The sequence below is a fragment of the Bos indicus x Bos taurus genome, chromosome 11 (genome assembly GCF_003369695.1).
Source record: "Bos indicus x Bos taurus breed Angus x Brahman F1 hybrid chromosome 11, Bos_hybrid_MaternalHap_v2.0, whole genome shotgun sequence".
Taxonomy (NCBI): domain Eukaryota; kingdom Metazoa; phylum Chordata; class Mammalia; order Artiodactyla; family Bovidae; genus Bos; species Bos indicus x Bos taurus.
The window spans coordinates 46463647-46486016 of record NC_040086.1 but is presented as its reverse complement, the minus strand read 5'-3'; the positions used below and the strand labels follow the sequence as shown (position 1 = coordinate 46486016).

The 22370-nt window shown below is 43.6% G+C and overlaps 1 non-coding gene across 1 annotated transcript; it reads left to right on the top strand.

The window, feature by feature from the left end:
• Positions 1-20623: 20623 nt before the first annotated feature.
• TRNAC-GCA lies at positions 20624-20695 on the top strand. Its single transcript has one exon. It is a non-coding gene; the product is annotated as a tRNA-Cys (tRNA).
• The last annotated feature ends 1675 nt before the right edge of the window (positions 20696-22370 follow it).

The following is a 22370-nucleotide window of genomic DNA, read 5'->3' as shown; positions in this document are numbered from 1 at the left end:
ACTCCAGTACTCTTGCCTGGAAAATCCCATGGACGAAGGAGCCTGGTAGGCTGCAGTCCATGGGGTCGCTAAGAGTCGGACACGACTGAGCGACTTCACTTTCACTTTTCACTTTCATGCATTGGAGAAGGAAATGGCAACCCACTCCAGTGTTCTTGCCTAGAGAATCCCAGGGACAGGGGAGCCTGGTGGGCTGCCGTCTATGGGGTTGCACAGAGTCGGACATGACTGAAGCGACTTAGCAGCAGCAGCAGCAGCAAGCTATTTGTTGTTGTTGTTGTTTAGTCTCTAATCATGTCTGACTGTTTTGTGACCCCGTAGACTGTAACCCGACTGTAGTCTATGAGATTTTCCAGACAAGAATACTGGAGTGGGTTGCCACTCCCTTCTCCAGAGGATCCTCCTAATACAGGGGTTGAACCCATGGCTCTTGCATTGGCAGGTGGGTTCTTTACCACCGAGCCATCCGGGAAGCCCTTATTAGCCTATTAGGCTATTAGCACATGCTTATTAGCACATGCTAAATGTCCAACAAATTTTAGCTATGCACTCAGGAAATGAACACCTGGTTAGACCAAGACCAAAGTCTTTTTTGTTATTTTTTTAAGCTTTTTTTTTTTTTTTTAGGGGAGGTGTGCTGAGCTGGGTCTTTGTTGCAGCACGAGGACTTCCTCTAGTTGCAGCAAGTAAGGACTACTCTTCATTGAGGTGTATGGACTTACTTGCCCCGTGGCATGTGTGATCTTAATTCCCTGACCAGGGATCGAACCTGTGTCCCCTGCATTGGAAGGCAGATTCTTAACTATGGACCACCAGGGTAGTCCAGAGACCAAAATCTTTTGAATCCCAGATCAGTGATGCACTTCCTGGGCCAGGAAGAGGTGTGTGAAGCACAGATCTTCCTGCTCCTTGAGCCAACATGAGTCCAGCTCTGAAAATGTTGCTTCTCCTATCCCCTGGGAGCCCTCAGGCACTGGGGAAATCCCTTCACCCATCTCCTTCTGCCCCCACAGCAAGGAAGGCCCAGGAATAGATCATTGTAGGAGCAGGAGTCAGAGTCCCGAGCCACTGTCCAGGTTCCCACTTTCTCCCTGTCCTGACCAAAAGACAGTGAGTCACTACCACATCATCCATGACACCCACTGGTCTTGGAGCCAACGATCTCATGACATGAAGAAACTGTCTTTCTGAGAAGAATCTATTCCAAGTAACCAAAAAATTGCTTCTCGACGTCTACTACCATTTCTCTGAACTTAAGTTACCTCTAAGTGACCCCTTAATCCTGACATTACATACTGGGGACCTCATCTACCATGTTACTGAGAGGAATCGGGACATTTCTCAGGAACTTTCTTGACTTCCTTCCTCAGAACTGCAGTTGAAACATAACAACACATAACAATAAAAATCACACAGCCTGAAATCAGAATGGACCCAGAGATGAGGCTGGTTTCCATCTGTTAGTAGCTGAGTAATTTTTAGCACATTTTCTAAACTCTAGCCACTTATCTGGGCCACTAATCAGTGAAATCAGGTTTTAAAAAAACACCTTCAAGATGCTATGAGGATTAAATACAATAACGTGGTGAAGAACCACAAACTCTGTAGGTACTCATATATCAATTATCCACTTGTCTCCCTTTCAAAATACTGTTGTTTCTTCCTTTCTGTCCCTGAAGTTCCAGCTGTTAGATGGACTGCCTTCCCTCCCTGTCAAGTCACCTCAGTTGTGTCTGACTCTTTGAGACCCTATGGACTGTAGCCCACCTGGCTCCTCTGTCCATGGGATTCTCTAGGCAAGAATACTGGAGTGGGTAACCATGCCCTCCTCCAGGGGATCTGCCTGACCCAAGGATTGAAGCTGGATCTCTTGTGTCTCCTGCATTGGCAGGTGGGCGTTAGACACAGGACAACAAGGGAAGTCCCTGGACAAGTAGCTCTAATAATCCAGCATATTGGATAAACAATTCTAATTGGGGGAGAGGAAGGGTATAAAAATGGTCTTTCTTTTATGAAGTAATAGTGATATTAAATAGAATTTGCTATTTTTATTAAGGTCTTTGTTAAAAGTAAAAGAGGATTTCCCCAATTAAAACAATTATTGGCGTGAATTATTCAAAAGTCTGTGAATAGTTGTTTTAAATAATCACTCGGATCATAGAAAACCTCCTGCCCCCAACCCACTCTCAGTCTAAAAATGTTAATACCTCATTGGTAAAAATGTGTTACCTCTTTCTAACTGCAAAAGGAGACCATCTTGCTCGTAATGCTAACCTGGGTCTTCACCACAGGGTACCCACCTGTTCAGACCACTCCATGAATTCCCACATGTGTCACATGGATCTTTTACTGTCTCTACATTTATCTTTATTATTATGATTATTTGGGGGGCCACACTATGTGACTTGTGGGATCTTAGTTCCCTGACCAGGGACTGAACCCTGGCCCTCAGTGGTGAAAGCTCAGAGTCCTAACCACTGGACCACCAGGGAAGTCCCTTGACCATTTTGAAAACTCTCCACACTCCCCATTCCTTAGGTTTGTTTTGCTCCCTCAAACTGCCAGGTCCTCCTTCTTGCCTGTATTCACCTGCTGAAATCATGGTGGATCCTCCAAGCCCCCACAGAATGCTGCTTCCTCCATGAAGCCTTCATGATGCCCCAGCCATTCACAGTCTCTTTCTCCTCACAGGCTATTTGGGCCTTTCCAGCAGCACCAAACCTGGCTTATTTGAGCTTGGTAGTCACCCTCTGCTTGGAGGAGGAGTGAGTAGGGATGATGACAAATATAGGCTTTTGGTCAGGGAGGTCTGAACTGGAATCCAGTCTACAGCATTAGTCCTCAAGGCAAGTGACCTAACTTCTCTGAACCTTGGTTTCTTCATTTGTATGATACTGTAGGGCTGCACCCTGCAGCAGGCCTTACAAGGTCTGAGCTTGCCCAGCTACAAGATCGAAGAAAGAGCCTGGAGTTAGCAACAGAGACATCGGTGGTTTGATGGATGGGGGAACTTACACATCTGAAGCAAGGTCCTGGAGCAACACCCCACCATGTGTGACACAGGGCAGGACATGGTGGCCATCTTGTCTCCCAAGGGAAGGGGAAATGGCCAGTTATAGGGGAATTGATGTAAGGTGGCTTCACTAGTTACCGGGGAAACCAGCAGAAGGGCATGCTCCTCACCACCACTTTGATAAGCTATCACTAGCTAGGGCCTGGGGCAGGTACCTAGGGACACAGGTGTAAGTGAAGCAGGCACTGGTCAGGCATGGTCCAGAGAGTAAGAGAACTGCCATCTTGAGTGGCCAGATCATACAGATAGGTTCTGAAAGTGCCCCTGATGTGAGGCACCCTGAGGTAATATACTCAACACAGAGCCTTCAAGGTCAACCATTAGGCAGAGGTAATCAGTATTAAGATGAGGACCTACTCCTTCCATCTCCCACCACATCTAGCCCTTAGCTTGGTGAGCTTCTGTCCTGGTACCACATCATGACATTTTCTGCTTCTTTTTTCTTTCTCCTGAGACAGGACTCAATTAGCCCCTGATGGTGTGAATACAGATGGATCTAACCACAAAATGGGGCTGCCCAGGTGGCTCAGACAGTAAAGAATCCATCTGCAATGTGCGAGACCTTGGTTCCATCCCTTGGATGGGAAGATCCTCTGGAGAAGGAAATGGTAACCCATTCGAGTATTTTTTCCTGGAGAATCCCATGGACAGAGGAGCCTGGTGGGCTACTGTCCGTGGGGTTACAGTGTTGGACATGATGGAGTGACTGAGTGTGTGCATGTGCATGCAGAAACAAAACATCTCCAGCTTTAAAGAAAGAACAGAATGCTATAGTGGAATAGTGGAATGCTCCTTCCTCTGTGAGTGGCCTTTCTCTCTATCCTTTTTTTCTCTTGATTCTTTTCCCCTCAGTTTGCCCCCACCCCTCCCCCATGCCTGCCAAAAGCCTCCCCTGATTTCTATCCATTTCTCCAACCTTCCTGTCAGTTCTGGAAACTACCTGATAATTTTTTCAGTTCATTACCTTTCTATTTCCATTAGTCTGAGTTCCCTTCCATTACTTTCCCCACAGAACCTGGCTGATAAAGACAGACCTGTCAACAGTGACTGACTTTTCATACTATGATTGTCAACACTTCACCTGCCGTGCAGGCATTTGTAGTCACAAGACGTGTGACAGCTCTCACCGGCAGTCCATGAGCCAATTTCAAATCTCAGAGTATATTTTTATATTTCAATAGCATAATTATGTGCTTATTTTTAGATGTAATATTGGGTTTGCCAATAAGTTAGTTCAGGTCCTTCCATAGCATCTTCTGGAAAAACCAAAAGCAAACATTTTGACCAACCCAAATAGAAACAGAAACTTATGATTTATGTTAAAGTTATTATAACTTTAACTTATGATTTCAAGGATGTCATTGGAGGAAGAAGCTAAAGTCGATAATTCCTGTTTTAAATATATGCCTGTAGTGTAGCTTCTTTTTTGTTTTCTTTCCACCAACCAAACATGCTTCCCGCTAAGGAGAAATCTTCCACTGATCATGTCTGGGAAGGAAGTAGGGCTTTGCTTTCCATTTCATAACTTGAAAGAACCAAATACTCCCTTCCTCTTCCCTAGACAGTGAAGCTGGGACAGGCACATGACCAAAGACGGGACGATTGGATGCTCCGACTGAGGACTTTGAACTCAAGGGAGTGACGCAAAGAAACAGAAAGTATTGTTACTTCACTCAGTATAAATATCATATGATATCATTTATATGCAGAATCCAAAAAATGGTGTAAATGAACTTATTTACAAAAACAGAATTGGAGTCACAGATGTAAAAAACATAGTTACCAAAGGGAAAGGGCATGCATGCTATGTCGCCTCAGTTCTGTCTGACTCTGTGCAACGCTATGGACTGTGGGCCACCAGTCTCCTCTGTCCATGGGATTCTCCAGGCAAGAATACTGGAGTGGATTGCTATGCCCTCCTCCAGGAGATCTTCCCTACTCAGGAATCAAACCTGCATGTCTGATGACTGGGATTGACATATACACATTACTATATATAAAATAGATAACTAATAAGAACCTTCCTCTCTATAGCATAAGGAACTCTAATCAATACTCTACTCAGTGGAACTCTACTCAATACTCATTAAAGTAACAACTTTAATGGGAAAAGAATCTAAAAAGGAGTGGATATGTGTATATGTATAAGTGATTCACTTTCTTGTACAGCAGAAACTAACATGACATTGTAAGCCAATTATATTTTAGTAATTTTTTTTATGCATTGGAGAAGGAAATGGCAACCCACTCCAGTGTTCTTGCCTGGAGAATCCCAGGGACGGAGAGCCTGGTGGGCTGCTGTCTATGGGGTTGCACAGAGTCGGATACGACTGAAGCGACTTAGCAGCAGCAGCAATTTTTTTTTTTTTTAAAAGCATTATCTGTGGCAGCAATAACAACTGCTGTTATCCTGTACATGCCAAGCCACTTCAGTCCTATCCAACTCTTTGCGACCCCATGGACTATAGTCTATAGACTCCCTTGTCCATGGGATTCTCCAGGCAAGAATACTGGAGTGGGTTACCATGCCCCACTGCAGGGCATCTTCCTGACCCAGGGATTGAACCTGCATCTCCTGCATTGCATAGCATCACCCCGGCTATGGGTAAGCATCTGAGGACATGAAGCACTGAATGAGATCAATGTCAAAGTAATTTGCCCACAGTCACAGAGCTATTGGAGAGCTGAGTTTATGGTGGGACAAGACTTCTGCCCAACATTCCTTGCTTGGGTCCAGTGCTCTGCCAACTATACCCTCTCCATGGGAAGATATCAGACTTGTCACTGTGAGTCAGCCACCACATGAGCATGAGTTCTACATATGCTGATTCTAAATTGGGCTCCAAGCTGCAAGGTGGAAACCCAGGAAGGAACATGGACTTCCCTCAAGAAGAATGCAAGAACGTTGACTCGATTTTCAAATACCATGGGATAAGACCCAGCAAAGCCTGCACAGTCAGGGTGGGTGACAGATGGATGAAAGCGGGAGGCAACCACCCTGAGTAGTGCTTTGCCTGCTCTCTGTGGTCTTAACAAATCATGTCTGGTTACTATGATTCTGTAGGCATGGGAAGGGGCAGTGTACATGGTAGCCTGTCTCCTCAGCCTCATTTTTAGCTTCTTTCCAGCTTGTCCTTGCAGAATCTGGGAAGCTGAAAACACAACTCTTAGACTCCCTTAGATTTTCAGTGACATCAAATCTGCCAATAAGACACATCCACAGGAGACCTGAATTTAGAATGCATTATGTGGGGAGAGTCATCCATTCTCTTCAGACTTCTCAGGTGGCTTAGTGGTAAAGAATCCACCTGCCAGTGCAGGAGATGCAGGAGACCCAGGCTCAATTTCTGGGTCAGAAAGATCTCTTGGGGAAGGAAATGGCAACCCACTCCAGTATTCTTGCCTGGAGAATTCCATGGACCGAGGAGCATGGTGGAATACAGTCCATGGGGTGGCAAAGAGTTGGACATGACTGAGGATTAAATCACATCATAAGAGCACATGGGAGCCATTGAAGAATAGGTACAATACTATCCAGATGTAGCAGTGCTGATCAAGGTGTAGAACAAGGCCAACTGCTGTCAGGAGGCTGGTTGGGAAGTTGTCTCAAGTAACCCATGGATGCTGAGACAAGGTTCTGAACTGTGATGATGACCATCAGGATGGACAGAAGACCCGGGAGATATTTAAGAGATAAAATCAATAGCACGTAGTGACTACTGAATATGGAACATGACTCTTGAATATGGAAGGACAGTAGCAATCAAGGATATTCTTATTTGGGGGCGTAGATAACAAGGGGAACACTAGAACCATTTATCGAGAAAGAAGATACAAGAAGAAGGAGGAACAGATTGTTCCTGAGGGTAGTGGAGAGAGAAGAGACTTAACTTAATTCAAGTTAAGTCCTGTTGTGTTGGCATGTGAATGACCAGTGGAGGTGTCCAGTTGGCAGTTGTACATACATACCTGGAATTTAAAAGGCTGCACTAGAGATAAAGATCCGTAAGTGATGGTTAAAGCCTGAGAGAGATACCTGAAAGAGAGTATAGAGTGAAGGGCAACCCAACATTTCAGAACTTACTATTATTATTATTTTACTTTATTTTATTGATGTATAGTTGATTTACAGTGTTGTGCTAATTTCCACTGTACAGCAATGTCATTCAGTTATACACATGCATATATTCCTTTTCACATTCTTTTCCAATATGGTTTATCACAGGATATTGAATATAGTTCCTCATAGCACTTATTAGTTTGTAATGTCATTTAAAAAAATGATCTGTTTCCTATGTTGGGTTATGAACTCTAATATTTTTTTCTTTGAGTCTTTTATCTACAATAGTACCTTAATGGAGTAAGAGCTCAAAAAGTTGGAATAAATAAATCAATAATGAGTTAAGTTAGTAATTTTAAAAGGGAAAGGTTTTAAATAGCTAGAAAAATACATCTTCCTCATGCTCTCAAGAAGAGGCACCAGTGAAGAGAGAATGGGGAAATATATAGGATTCATGAAAAAGGAAAATCAGACATGGGCGGGGCACCAATCTGGGCCTGAGTGATATTTCCAAGTGCAAGATGCAAGTGCTCAGTCATGTCCAACTCTTTGCAACCCCATGGACTGTAACCTACCAGGCTCCTCTGTCCCTGGAATTTTCCGGGCAAGAATACTGTACTGGGTTGCTGTTTCCTTCTCTGAGGGATCTTCCAGACCCAGACACTGAACCCTTGTTTCCTACATTGGCAGACAGGTTCTTTATCACTGAGCCACCTGGGAAGGGGTAAGAGGTCTCTGAATATATTTGCCTCAAGGCCTTGACCAATCAGGGCACCAGAGAGGCTCACAGGAACCCAGAACGGATGCTCATGGACCACCTGGAAGGAGGCGCCCTCCTTGAAGTCCCTAGTTCCCATTACAGTTACAGCTGTATCTGTCAGATACTGTTCCTGGTATTTCTATGACCTTATTTAGAGATTGATTCAGAAAGTAAATCTCCTATATTTACTAACCCATGGTAAAGTAAAACTTCCTTTTCTTTGTTCTAAAAATGTCTCATCTAAGTTTCAACGAGTGTCACGTCTGAAGTGCTGTCCACTTCCCTTTACTTCATCGCTTCCTGAGCTGCATCCAAACCGAGATATCCTAGAAGCTGCCTCCAAGCCTCACACAGTTCAGTGAACCAAGGGACCCGTAGACAGCAATTACAAGTGTTTGTCATTGACCTTGAGGTCAAGCAAGTAGGAGAGGTCATACACCGATCAGAAGTTCTCCAGGGGGCCATATAGCTTCCCTGGTGGCTCAGTGGTAAAGAATCCACCTGCCAATGCAGGTTTGATCCCTAGGTTGGGAAGATATCCTGGAGAAGGAAATGGCAATTCACTCCAATATTCTTGCCTGGAAAATTCCATGGACAGAGGAGCCCGATGGGCTACAGTCCACAGGATCGTGAAAGAGTCAGATACGACTTAGTGACTAAAACAACAATATGGGAAATAATTTCTATGAAAACCCTGGCAGTTATTTTGCAAAATCCCATATCCCACAGTGATGGTTTGCAAGTCCTAACATGCTTTTCTCCATCTGCTATTCAGCAAAGCTAATTCTAAAGCTTATTCTAGCAAGCATTAATCCAATAAAATTGATCTGGGTTTACCCAGTTTGACACAACGACCACTGTACCCTCCTTTCCTTTGGAGGAACAATTTGTGACAATAAATCCCCATTTCCTCTTCACACCATTTATTCTCCATCTAACAGCCCTATTTTTTATCACAGATTTTATGTCTAATGAAATTATAGTCAGTGTATATTTGCTTTATGTTTATTCTCCATTTCTTGCCACTGGAATTTATTCCTTAATACATCCCAATACTTAAAACAGGATCATACACAAAGCAAATGCTCCACAGTTATTTTTTAAATGGATGACTCTATCTTTTCATTCTCTTTACTAAATACCTTTTAAATATTTATTTGTTTATTTGGCTTCCCTCAGCATGTGGGATACTTGCAACACATGGGATTCAGTTTCCCAATCAGGAATCGAACCCAGGCCTCTTGCTTTAGGAGTGTGGAGCCTTAGCCACTGGACCACTAGGATAGTCCCTTTTTTCTAAGTGTTCTTTCAATTTTCCTCTGGGCTGAAACCTGGCTGTCCTTGGGGTGTCACAGTTACCCTGAAGCTTTCACAAGAGAAAGAACTCAAGCCTTTACCCTCAGATATCTCTCAGCCTAGAAGTTGGGGGCCAGCATCAGGTCCCCTCTTTGCTGATAATACAATATGTCATTAGCAACTTTGTTAGATGAAAACCCACCAAAACAAACAAAAGCCCAGTTCTTTGATCGTTAGACCATGGTATACCTCTCTTTGTAACTTTCAACTATTGATCTCTTGATCAGCCCGCTCCACTTCTTAAATATTTGGCAACTGGAACCAAGTCTTCCTCTTTGACCTAAACCTAGGGAACCTGGACATCCATTTGGATGACCAGCACCACAGCCTTCAGCCCTTTGCCTTTCTCACCTCCAGTCACTTCTGCTTCTACTTTCTTTTCTATCTACCCGCTGGGTCACACCCTGTGCCTTGTCATCACTCTTAACCTCTTCACATCTAACATGTTCAAACATCCTACTCTCTGACCACAACAGACCATCTTTGTGGCCTCCCTCTCTCCTCTCTTTCTCCCTCTGTTCCTCACTCTCTCCAGCATCCCCACTATTTGTGTATTTCAGCCACCAGAGATCTCTAACCCTTTGGTCGACTTGACTCCATCATTTCCTCCAATTTTTATTTCTTTTCAGCCCCCCACCAATTTGACAAGCTTTTGTCAATTACTCCCCCCTGCTTGGCCCCTCTGCCCTCTCATTGCTCTTCCTGGCAAAGTTCTGGATCTGTCTAATATCTGCCCTCTCAAGTCCTACACCAAAGTCAATGAGCACTTTAAGAGAACATGGACTCAGGACTTCCCTGGTGGTTCAGTGGCTAAGACTCTGCACTCCCAATGCAGGGGGCCTGAGTTCAATCCCTGGTTGGGGAACTAGATCCCACACAATGCAACTGAGACCCAGCACAGCCAAATAAATATTAAAAAAAAAATAAAAAGAGAACATGGACCCCACTGCACATTGATGATACAAAAACCAACTGGCCTTTATGGTTGCTTAGCAACCCTTCCATGGTTCCATAATTTGATGGCTATCCCATCCCCACAGGAAATTATCCTCCTGTTCTTCAGTGTTCTACCCTACTTCCTCTTCCCTCACTTTAGATCAGAGTAACAGAAGACTTTCTTAACCACCAATCAACCCACTTTAAAACCTATTGAATCTTTATTCTTTTCTTCTCTCCTGTCATCCAGTAGAAGAAAGATTCCAACTCTTATCCAAGGTCGGTCTCTACAGTTTTACTCTGAGTACCATCCCATTCAGCCTCCTCAAGGCTCTTCTCTCATCAGTCATTCTCCATCACTTTGTGACTCCCTGTGTGCCTTGCCCCATGCTAATAGCTTGGGGGTGTTAACTTACTCAGTCTTCCTCCAAAAGACTGTGGTCAGTCTATGATGTGGTGGTCACTCATAGTATATACCCCCTTAACTAGTCCAAGTTTATATGTGGTGGGAGAAATACATTTTATGCTCCTTATTCCAGTATCATTAAATAAAATTCTATTTAGTCCCCTTTCCCACTTTTTCTGGTAAAATTAAGCCAAAGGCCTTCTGTTTGCTTATTATACAAATAATATGCCCCTCAGTGCTAGTCTTCATAATGAACAAACAAAAAATTTCAGCAATACTAGCAGTGTTCACTTCCCCCAACAGCTTCCATAGGAGAAAGAATGGTTATACAACAGAAACCAATTCAAAGGATCCATGTTGAGAAACATTAAGTTAAGAATAACCACAAGACTCTCATTGTTTTTCTGTGCATTATGGTGATCTGTATGAATATTCATTACTATCTCCAACTTTTCTGTTCTTAGTTAAAATAAATATGCCCTTGCAAGCAATATTTGAACGAAAAGATCTTAGACAGCATTGAAGCCTTCAGAAGTTGCTGTGTCCTCTAAAATTAAGCTAGAAAAAGACAGGTGTAATTTGAGTGTGTTGTTTTAAGGGCTAATGTGTTGCTCTTCTTTAGAAACATGCCCCCATATTCTTTGAGACTTTTCTCATTAAGAGATGGAGTCAAATTTCCCTTCCTTTGAATGTGGGCTGACGTTAGTGATGCACTTCTAATGAATACAGTGAGGTAGGAGTGATGCTGAATGACTCCTAAAGCCAGTCATCAGAAGTTATACAGCTTCCAGGACTTCTGTGGTGGTCCAGTGGTTAAGAGTCTCCCTGCCAATGCAGGGGACACCGGTCTGATCCCTGGTTTGTGAAAATCCCACGTGCCTCAGGGCAACTAATCTCTTGTGCCACAACTACTGAGCCCACACACCCATAGCCTGTGCTCTGCAACCCTCAAAGAAGCCACCACAAAGAGAAGCCTGGTCACCACAACTAGAGCGTAGCCCCTACTCTATGCTACTAGAGAAAGCCTGCACACAGCAATGAAGACCCAGTGCAGCCAAAAATTAATTAATTAATTTAAAAAAAGGTTATGCAGCTTCTGCCTGGCTCTCTCACTCTTGGAACCCAGTCACCATACTGTAAGGAAGCCCAGCCAGCATGGAGAAACCATGCAAAGGTGTTTTGGGAAACAATCCCACTGAGGTCCAGCAAAAAGCCGGTATTACCTCCCTACCTGTGAGTGATGGAGTACCCAGGAGCTCCAGCTCCTTCAGTTGACATTGTGTGTACAAGAAACAAAAGTTTCCCTCGAGCCCTGCTCAGTTGTAGACTCACAAGCAGAATAAGTATGGCCTCCATTTTTTTTTTCTTTCTTTCTTTAAGGCACTATATTTCAGGATAGTTTATTTCACAACAATGGATTAATGAAAGTGTTGCCTTGAAAATAATGCTGAAAAAGCATTTCCAGATCCTTAAGTGATATAAAGATCTGAAAGATTTCTTGTTAAGACTGAGGAAGGTTGTTGGCACTTTTGTTTCAAATGTGTCATGGAAAGATAAAAGAATATGACTCCCTGACATTTGTAATTTAAAAAAATGGGTAAGTCTATTTCATTCAATTTACTCAGATGGGAGGTAGCAGAGAAGAAATTTAAAGATATGTTTTCTCCAAAACTCATGTCCTTACCCAAAAACCCATACAGTACCCCCACTCTGTTTTTTAAAGGGTTTTTTTTTGATGTGGAGCATTTTTAAAGTCTTTATCAAATTTGTTACAATACTGCTTCTGTTTTATGCTTTGGATTTTTGAGCTGCAAGATGTGTGGGATCTTAGCTTCCCAACCAGGGATTGAACCTGCACACGCTGCATCAGAAAGACAAGTCTTAACACCTGGACCAATCTCACTCTGCATACAATTAATCACCCAAATCCATAGACTCTACCTTCTTACTTAATTCCTTAAATTCCTTAAATTAATTTACTTCTCTCAAACCCCTGCAACAGTCATTGGGCACTCATCTCTCAGCTGGATTGGACAAGAGCAATGCTGGAGCAAGGAAAAACCACTTGAGAGGCTGTGCCAACATCTGTTCCCCAGCCAGCAGCCAGCAGCCACTGTTTTCAGAGATAAACCTGATCATCTCATTCCCCTGCTTGAAATCACCCATAGGGGCCTCTTGCTGAAGAGCAGGCTTTCAGCATGCCATAATTAAGTTCATGATCTGGCCCCTGTTTTCTTTCAAGCCACATCCTTGCCTCATCCTCTTTCGTTATATGCCTTGCTCCAGCCACTTGTGGCTTCTTGGAGAGAATTAGAAAAAGGCTTCCTTTCCTGATTTTGTTCTCATCAGCTGGAAAGTCATTAAAGATACTGGATTTTTTTTAGTACAAGGCACTTTATTGCCAACTGTCAAAACAATCTCATAGTAAATAATAAAGAGTATGATATGACTTCCCTGGTGGTTCAGTGATTAAGAATTTCCCTGCCAATGCAAGGGTCACAGGTTCAATCCCTGGTCTGGGAAGATTTCACATGCCGAGGGGCCACTACCAAGCCCTTGCGACTAGAGCCTGTGCTCCACAGCAAGAGAAGCCACCTCACTGGGAAGCCCTCGAACTGCCCCTAGAGAGTAGCTCCTGCTCTCCACAACTAGAGAAAGCCTACAAACAGCAATGAAATCCCAGCACAGCCAAAAATTAATTAATTAATAATTTTAAAAAATAAAGAGTATAATATTGAAATGTGAGTGGGACCCCTGGAGTCAAGGCATAAAGCCTACATAACTATATGAGGTGATCCTAGCAGCTTACATTCATTTGTGAGCATATGGGAATGAAAATGCCAAAGTCTTCATCCCTTAGGAGCTCAGTCTGGTGCCATAAAATAAGAATGTTGATAGAGGCAAGTATCCACCTGCTGCCAGCAGAGTACTGCAGGTAAGAATGGGCTCTCCCACACCCACATTCATTCTCTCTTCAGGATCTCTTCAGGGTGGAAATTCCTAACCCTTTGGTTAAGTGGTTGGTCCTAGCTTAGGAAATGCCACCTACAAGATACAACAAAAGTGTACCCACGAACAACACAATAAGGAGACACCTTATCTCCAGAACAGGAAAGCATGCTTATAACATTAGCCTGAACCATCACCCAAAAAACATGCCTCTTCCTGCACTAGTCAGTCCCTGGGCAAAGCACCTCCTGCCCCAATGGAGTCTATTCTAGTGAATTCTCAGACCAAAGCTTCCCTGAATTTCCATGCTGGTCACCCCTTTGGCCTCTCTCGCAGGACTTATGGGGAAGTAATGACTGATGAGCAGCCTCTCATAATGAGGATGATTTTCCGTCTTCTATGACTAATAAGCCTGAGCAGAGAATGACATCTTGGGTCACATTTGAGGCACATATTTATGTACAGGAGAGTTATGTTTTTATTCTTAACTTCCTATTTTAGTCATTCCTTTTTTTGTCATGGAAATAAACCCATACAGAGTGTCATGTAGTCTGATTGGGACCTAATTTCTGTGGGGGCTAATGCTGAAGGAAGTTTGATGTACATTGGGGATCCTTAGAGTCTTTCTTACCAAGAATCAAGTAGAGGCTTATTAGAAATTCAGGTTCCTCGGCTCAGCTGCATAGTTTTGTATCAGCCAGTTGGAGGTGGGGACCCAGGAATCATTTTTAACTAGCTGATCCTGATATAAGTGGTCAAGTGAATCTGAGAACCTCTGGTGCTCTAAGGCCAAATTATAGTTTAACGTAGTAAACAACTTGTCAGGACTTTCCAGGCAGTCAAGTGGATAAGAATTCACCTTCCAGTGCAGGGGATGTGGGTTCGATCCCACATGCTGTGGAGCAGCTAAACCCAAGGGCCACAACAAGAGAAGCCAGCACTGCAACTACTGAGCCCACACACTCCTCAAAAAGACAAGCCCTTGCATTACAACTACAGAGAAGACCCCAAACATCATTGTTCTTGAGGATATTGATGAAATGTTCTTTGCATCTACAGTTTTCTTAGAATTATTCAAAGCCATTGATTAAGCTCTCACTGTGTGCACAGCACTGAACTCAGGGATTCGGAGAGCAAGAAACAAAATTTTTTTTAATATTAAAAAAAAAAAAACAACGAAGTAAGAATTTAAGAAGACTGGTGTTGGGGAAGAAGAAATTTTCCTCTGCTCTTCTAGGTTCTTCTGGATGGTCTGAGAATTAAATTGACATGAGGCATTAACAAGAGAAAATCAAACAAAAGTTTAATAACATGTACACGTGGAAGAGACCTAGGAAACCTGTGAAACTCATCAAAATAGCTGAAACCCTCACCTTAAATATCAGTTACAGACAAAAGAGGATATTGAGGGTGTGGAGGGTGTTTTGCGACTCCAAAGGGGAGAAAGGCAGTTGACATGGAGGTGGAAAAGCAAATGTTTGGCAAACAAATGTTTGCTGGCCCTGCAGAGACAAGGGGAAACACAGGGGAATTTTAAAAAACAGACTTTGATAGGTCTCTTCCTGATCACACACCTAGTTCATGCTATAGTTATCTATGGGGACAGCTCCCTTCCCGGAACAGTCCCTTTGCCTACATTTTTTTAGGCAGTTAGGGGAGAGTTCAAACTTTCACCCCAAATCTTTGGGGCTTAGATTGCTTTCAGCTCAAAATAATCCACATGCCAGAGATTTTGGGTGGTAAATTTTGCTCTCCTATACTAGGAAGTCAAACTTTACATATATCTCCTTGTACAGAATGTAAAGGAGGATTCAGTAAATATGCATGGAAGTCATCAGAGGAATGGATAAAGAAGATATGATACATATATACAATGGAATATTACTCAGTCATCAAAAATAATGAAATAATGCCATTTGTAGCACCATGGATGGACCTAGAGATTGTCATACTGAGTGAAGTAAGTTAGAAAGAGAAGGAGAAATATCATACGACATCCCTTATATGTGGAATCTAAAAAGAAATGGTACTAATGAACGTACAAAACAGAAAGAGATTCCCAGACTTAGAGAATGAACTTAGGTTTGCCGGAAGGAAGAGATAGTTACGGAGTTTGGAATGGACATGTACACACTGCTATATTTAAAATGGATAACCAACAAGGACCTGCTGTATAGCACATGAAACTCTGCTCAATGTTATGTGGTGACCTGGATGGGAAGAGAGCTTGGGGGAGAGTGGCTACATGTATATGTATTGCTGAGGCCCTTTGCTGTTCACCTGGAAGCATCACAGCACTGTTAATTGGCTACATGCCAATACAAAATAAAAAAGCTTAAAAATACGCATGGAAGGAAGAGAAGGAAGAAAATAAAAAGAAGGCAATATCAGAAGAATAGCACAAGTACGTTTATCATAATAAATATGGCTGGAGGCAACACACAGAATCATGAAAAATAATAAATTATTGTTCTAAGTCACTAAGATTGGTTGTTACATGGCAATAGGTGACTGAGAGACCATGCAAAAGGCCTCAGACATTGGCTAGGAGCCCTGAGGCCCCATCCATTTCCACCAGCCCTCCTTCTGGAAACTAGATTCTTCTCCACTACTCCCTCCCACTGCCAAAGTCCTTCCTGACAAATCTGGATAGGTGTCCTGGGGCTATTCTCCATAGAGCCTGACATCCAAATCAGATCATTTGTGGTGTACTATTTGAGTTTCCTGGGACTGCCCTGTACCATGACCATAACAAGTAGTTCTGCAACTTACGCATTTATTCCCTTATCCATTCAGCAAATGTTGATGAGTGCCTTACACATGTGATAAGAATTTTTTCATGTCATGAAATAAAAATGAACAGAGCAGGCAAAAACCCCCACCTTATGGAACTTGCATTCTAGTGGAAGGAGAAGAGGGAAATATATTGATGAAAAATACATTTCATATTTTATGGCAAGAATCCCTTGGACAGCAAGGAGATCAAACCAATCAATTCTAAAGCAAACCAACCCAGAATATTCATTGAAAGGACTGATGGTGAAGCTGAAGCTCCAATACTTTGGCCACCTGATATGAAGAGCCAACTCATTGGAAAAGTCCCTGATGCTGGGAAAGATTGAAGGCAGGAGGAGAAGGGGATGACAGAGGATGAGATAGTTGGATGGTATCACCAACTTAAAGGACATGAGTTCGAGTCAACTCCGAGACAGCAAAGGATGGGGGGAAGCCTGGTGTGCTGCAGTCCATGGGGTGGCAAAGAGTCAGACATGACTTAGCGACTGAACAACAACAATATTTTTCTCTGTCCATTTAGGTCTTCTCTTTCCCCTTTAGCGTGTATTGTGTGACTGCATTAACCAGACCTCCTTAGCAGATAACATTCCTTCCTAACCTCGCGCGTAATTGGGTCATGATGACTCACTACTCACTTTGTACATGCAGATCTGGATTGTATAAACTGTCAGTATATCATCTGATGAGTAACCCTCTGTCTCAAAAATGTGTATCACTGTTCTTTGACCTCTGACTGGTTAACTGGCTTTCTGAAAGACTGTCTCCAGGGTTATAATCTTCAGGTTGGCTAGAGTAAAATTTTCCATTTCTTTCTTAGATCGACTGTGGATTAACTTTTTGTCAACAGAGTAATGCATAAATAATAAATCATAGATTGTGATAGAAAGTGTGAGCACAAGAGGGGGCTCAGGAGAGCTAAGATTCAGAGAGGGATACAGGTTACAGTTTTACATAAAGAGATCAGAGGACCCTTCCCTGAGGAAGTGAGACTTCCACACCAGGCTGGTGCAAAGGCCCTTGGGTGGTATCGGCCTGGAGCATTTGTCTCTGAAAAACAGCAAGGAGTGTGATGTGGCTGAAGCAGAGTAAACAGAGAAAGTCATAGAGGAGAATAGATCAGACAGCTGTATTAGAGTTCTCCAGAGAAAGGAGTAGGATATATATATGTATGTAATGTATTATGTGTTAAATATTATATATATATATGTCATATATATAAAACACACATATATTATGTTATATAACAGACACATATATATATTCCATTATATATATATGCATTATTTATACAGATACATATATATACACACATAACCCATATATACACACATAACACATATATGGAAGCCAAGAAGCCCTGCAGTCTGCTTAATTTGAGTCCAGGAGGCTGTGTGTGTGGAGGGATACTGTTAGTACAAGTCTTGAGATCCAAAGACCCTAGAATCAGGAACTCCACTATTTAAAGACAGGGGAAGATGACAGACATCTGAGTTCAAGAAAAGAGCCAATTCACCCTTCCTCGGCCTTTCTGTTGGATTCAAGCCCTCAGTGAACTGGGTGATGCCCACCCATGTAGATGAGGACCATCTCTTTTTCTGGTTCTACTGATGGGAATGTTAACCTCAGACTTCCCTGATGGTCCAGTGGTAAAGAATCTGCCTGCCAATATAGAGGACACAGGTTTGATCCCTGGTCTGGGAAGGTTCCACATGCCACAGAGCAACTAAGCCCTTGGGCCATAACTACTGAACTGCAAGTAGAGAAAGCCCACGTTCACCAAAAAGGACCCAGAGCAGCCAAAAATAAATTTTAAAATTTTTAAAGAAATCTGTTTTTAAAAATGCTAAACTTTTCTGAAAACGCTCTCACAGACACACAGAGAAGTAATATTTAACCAACTCTCTGGGCATCCCTTAATTCAGTCAAGTGAAAGTGTTAGTCAGTCATGTACGACCCTTTGTAACACCATGGACTATAGCCCACCAGGCTCCTCTGTCCATAGGATTCTCCAGGCAAGAATACTGGAGTGGGTTGCCATGTCCTCCTCCAGGGGATCTTCCAGACCCAGGGATTGAACTGAGGTTTCCCGCATTGCAGGCAGTTTCTTTATGGCCTGAGCCACCAGGGAAGCCCTAAGTCAGCCAAGCTGACACATACATTAACTGTCTCATTATCCACGTAAACCCATGAACATTCATTAGAATAGTGTCCCCTGGAACCAGTCTGGAAAATACTTATCGTGGAGATACCTGCGTCTGCAGATAACCTGTGCTCAGAGCAGACAGGCTCATATGACTGTGCTATTTGCTGTGTCTCAGGTCCTAGAATGATGGGCCCTCAGAAGATGTCTGCAGGAAATGGTTCAGTGTAGAAGAGCCTGTGCTAAAACCGCAGGCTGCCAGCCTCCTCTGTCCTTCTAATTCTGTGACCAGAGTCTGAGCAAGGGAGTCGGAGGGGATGCGTGTAGGAGAGGAGGATTCACTGGGTACTAAATACTGGAGGGATTACAATAAGGTCCCTATATTCCCAGGTGGCTCAGCTGGCAAAGAGCCCACCTATCAAAGCAGGAGACACAAGAGACTCGGATTCAATCCCTGAGTCAGGAAGATTCCCTTGGAGGAGGAAATGGCAACCCACTCCAATATTCTTGCCGAGGAAATTCCATGGGTAGAGGAGCTCATGGGGTCACAAAGAGTTGGATACGATTGAGTACACATACACCACCACCATACGAACCTTCAAGTTGTGAACTTTCAAAGACGTGAACACGCGTCTGGTCCCAGCAAGGAGAGCCTGTGCCAGTAACGTCAAGCGTGAGTGAAATTGCAGCTTGCCCTCCGTGTCCTATTGATGATGCTCCTTCAGCTCTACTGTGTCCCACCTCCTCTCCCTCCTCCAGTCACTAACTCTTCCTGCCTGTTCATTCAATGCTAATCTCTATACGTTATCTGCTCACTGTATTAGAGTACTTTTCAAGGTACTGGACTGTAAGGTTTAAAATGTTTTATTTTTGTGTGTCTGTCTTTTATGTCTTCTTTGTATGAAAATTATTATAAACTTATTATAGTACAGTACTAGAGATGGCACCCCACTCCAGTACTTTTGCCTAGAAAATCCCATGGATGGAGGAGCCTGGTAGGCTGCAGTCCATGGGGTCGCTAAGAGTCAGACACGACTGAGCAACTTCACTTTCACTTTTCACTTTCATGCATTGGAGAAGGAAATGGCAACCCACTCCAGTGTTCTTGCCTGGAGAATCCCAGGGACGGGGGAGCCTGGTGGGCTTCCGTCTATGGGGTCGCACTGGATCGGACACGACTGAAGCGACTTAGCAGCAGCAGCAGCAGTACTAGAGAGCCGATTGTGTTAGTTGGGTACCTAGGATAACTTTGTTGAATTTAGAACAAATTGGACTTAGGAATACAATCTCCAAAGGGTATTTGTTCAAGTGTAGGGGACATAATTGCTCACCCAGCTCCGCTCCCAAAAAGCACGGTAGGAAATTGATCTTTGTCGCCACCTGCAGCCCAGAGACCACACTGCAAGTTCCGGGCCTCAGAAATAGGCTTGTGGGATGTGGATCCCGGATTTGCTGAGTCTGTGACTATTGAGCAGGCAGAGATGGGAATTTACTTTGGGGATACATAAATTTTTTTTGTTTTTGTCAAATCACTAACAAACTCTTTTAATTACACAAAAGTGAAATCCAACTGGAAAGTGTGAAAGTGTCAGTCACTCAATCGTGTCCGACTCTTTGTGACCCCATGAACTGTAGCCCACCAGGTTCCTCTGTCCATGGAATTTTCCAGGCAAGAATAGTGGAGTGGGTTGCCATTCCTTTCTTCAGGGGATATTCCCAACCCAGGGATCGAATCCAGGTCTCCTGCATCGCAGGCAGATTCTTTACCATCTGAGCCACCAAGGAATACAGTTCAATAACTCAAATGCCAGTGTTTCTAAGACATTAGTTTTTCTATCTATGCTCATCATGTTAATTTCTGACATGCTCACTTAAGAAATGGTTGCATACTGTAGCAAACTGCTGTTACCAACCAATATCCCATAGGGGCCTTCCCTGGACAAACCTCGCACGTCCTCCGCCTGCCTCTTGTTTATAGAAAAGCTTTAGCCTCACAGATCATCCCCAGGTTCCAAAGAATGAATTTAATCAGAGAAGTGAAAAAATGTAAAAATAAAGGAAAACAGTGAAGCATGACAAAATAATAACACTTTAGCCATTAAATGAAGTTTAGGACAATTAATTTCTTCTTAAGGGCTATATGGGCTTCCCTGGTGGCTCAGATGGTAAAGCGTCTGCCCGCAATGCAGGAGACCCAGGTTCGATCCCTGGGTCGGGAAGATCGTCTGGAGAAGGAAATGGCAACCCACTCCAGTATTCTTGCCTGGAAAATCTCATGGATGGAGCCTGGTAGGCTACAGTCCATGGGGTCGCAAAGAGTCGGACATGACTGAGCGACTTCACTCACTCACTTTAAGGGCTATAGATGTCTTCCCTGGGCTTCCTTGGTGGCTCAGACGGTAAAGCGTCGGCCTGCAATGTGGGACACCCAAGTTCAATCCCTGGGTAGGGAAGATCCCCAGGAGAAGGAAATGACAACCCACTCTTGTACTCTTGCCTGGAAAATTCCATGGAATGAGGAGCCTGGTAGGCTACAGTCCCATGGGGTCACAAAAAGTAGGACATGAACTGAGCAACTTCGCTTCACTAAGGGTTATGGATAATATTCTGACTCATGTTCTTTTAGCTGTTTTACAGATATTGAAACCCCCACCAGGTAAAAATTAACTGTACGTGCTCCCTACAAGCACGGAGACCCAAGACTGTTTGGAACAAGAAAGTTGATGATGTTGATTCCTGGTTATCTCACCACCAACTGATCAGAAGAATGTTGGAGGATCCTGGGATGCTCTCTCTCTCACCCTGTCTCTAAAAATCTTTCCCTGAAAACCACTGAGAGTGGGCCTTTTGAGCATTAGTTACCTGGACTCCTTGCTGGGTGCCTGCAGTAAACACTACACTTGCCTTCACCACAACCTGGTGTCAGTAAATTGGCTTCACTATGCACAGGTGAAGCCTGTGCATAGGTGGACCCAACAGTATTCAGGAAAATTTGGTTTCCATTAGAGTTTTCTTCTTCACTTTTACTTTTTCCTCCCTAAATTTGGGTTTAGGCTTCCCCAGACTTCCATGTATTATATAGCCTATGGAGTGTGTGATATCTTCAGCATTTGTTCTGCAGCTGCTACTGCTGCTAAGTCGCTTCAGTCATGTCCGACTCTGTGTGACCCCACAGATGGCAGCCCACCAGGCCCCGCCGTCCCTGGGGTTCTCCAGGCAAGAAAACTGGAGTGGGTTGCCATTTCCTTCTCCAATGCATGAAAGTGAAAGTGAAGTTGCTCAGTAAGTGTCTGACTCTTCGTGACCCCATGGACTACAGCCTACCAGGCTCCTCCGTCCACGGGATTTTCCAGGCAAGAGTACTGGAGTGGGTTGCCATTGCCTTCTCCAGGGGCTATAGTAATACAGTGGCTTTAGGGTGGGCATGGGATCCCAAAGTGAACATTTGGGTCGTGAAGGAAGTGTGATATTTTTTTCAGTCCATGTGACTTTGGATATACAAGTTACAGGAGACCCTGAACACATCATCCCTCTTGCGTAAAGTCTCTTCAGAGCTTCTCAGAATAAAGACAAAGTCCTCTAAGCATAAGCCACTGCCTATGTCTGGAACTTTTTGTCAACACACATATACAGCATACGTATGCACACAAGCAGACACGTTCATGCATGATACATGCACACCATACACTTGTGCACACGGGTATGTACATATGCATAGATGCATGCACTAACACACACAGCTGCACTCAGGACTTCCTTGAAGCCTGTGTCTGCCCACAGCTCCTCCTGCCCCTCACTTGGCTGGCTCTCATGCGTGCGTTACCTCTCTTCAATCCTTTCCTGACCCCTTGGGATGGGACCCTCCAGTAGCCCAGCTCCCTGGTGCTACCTGAA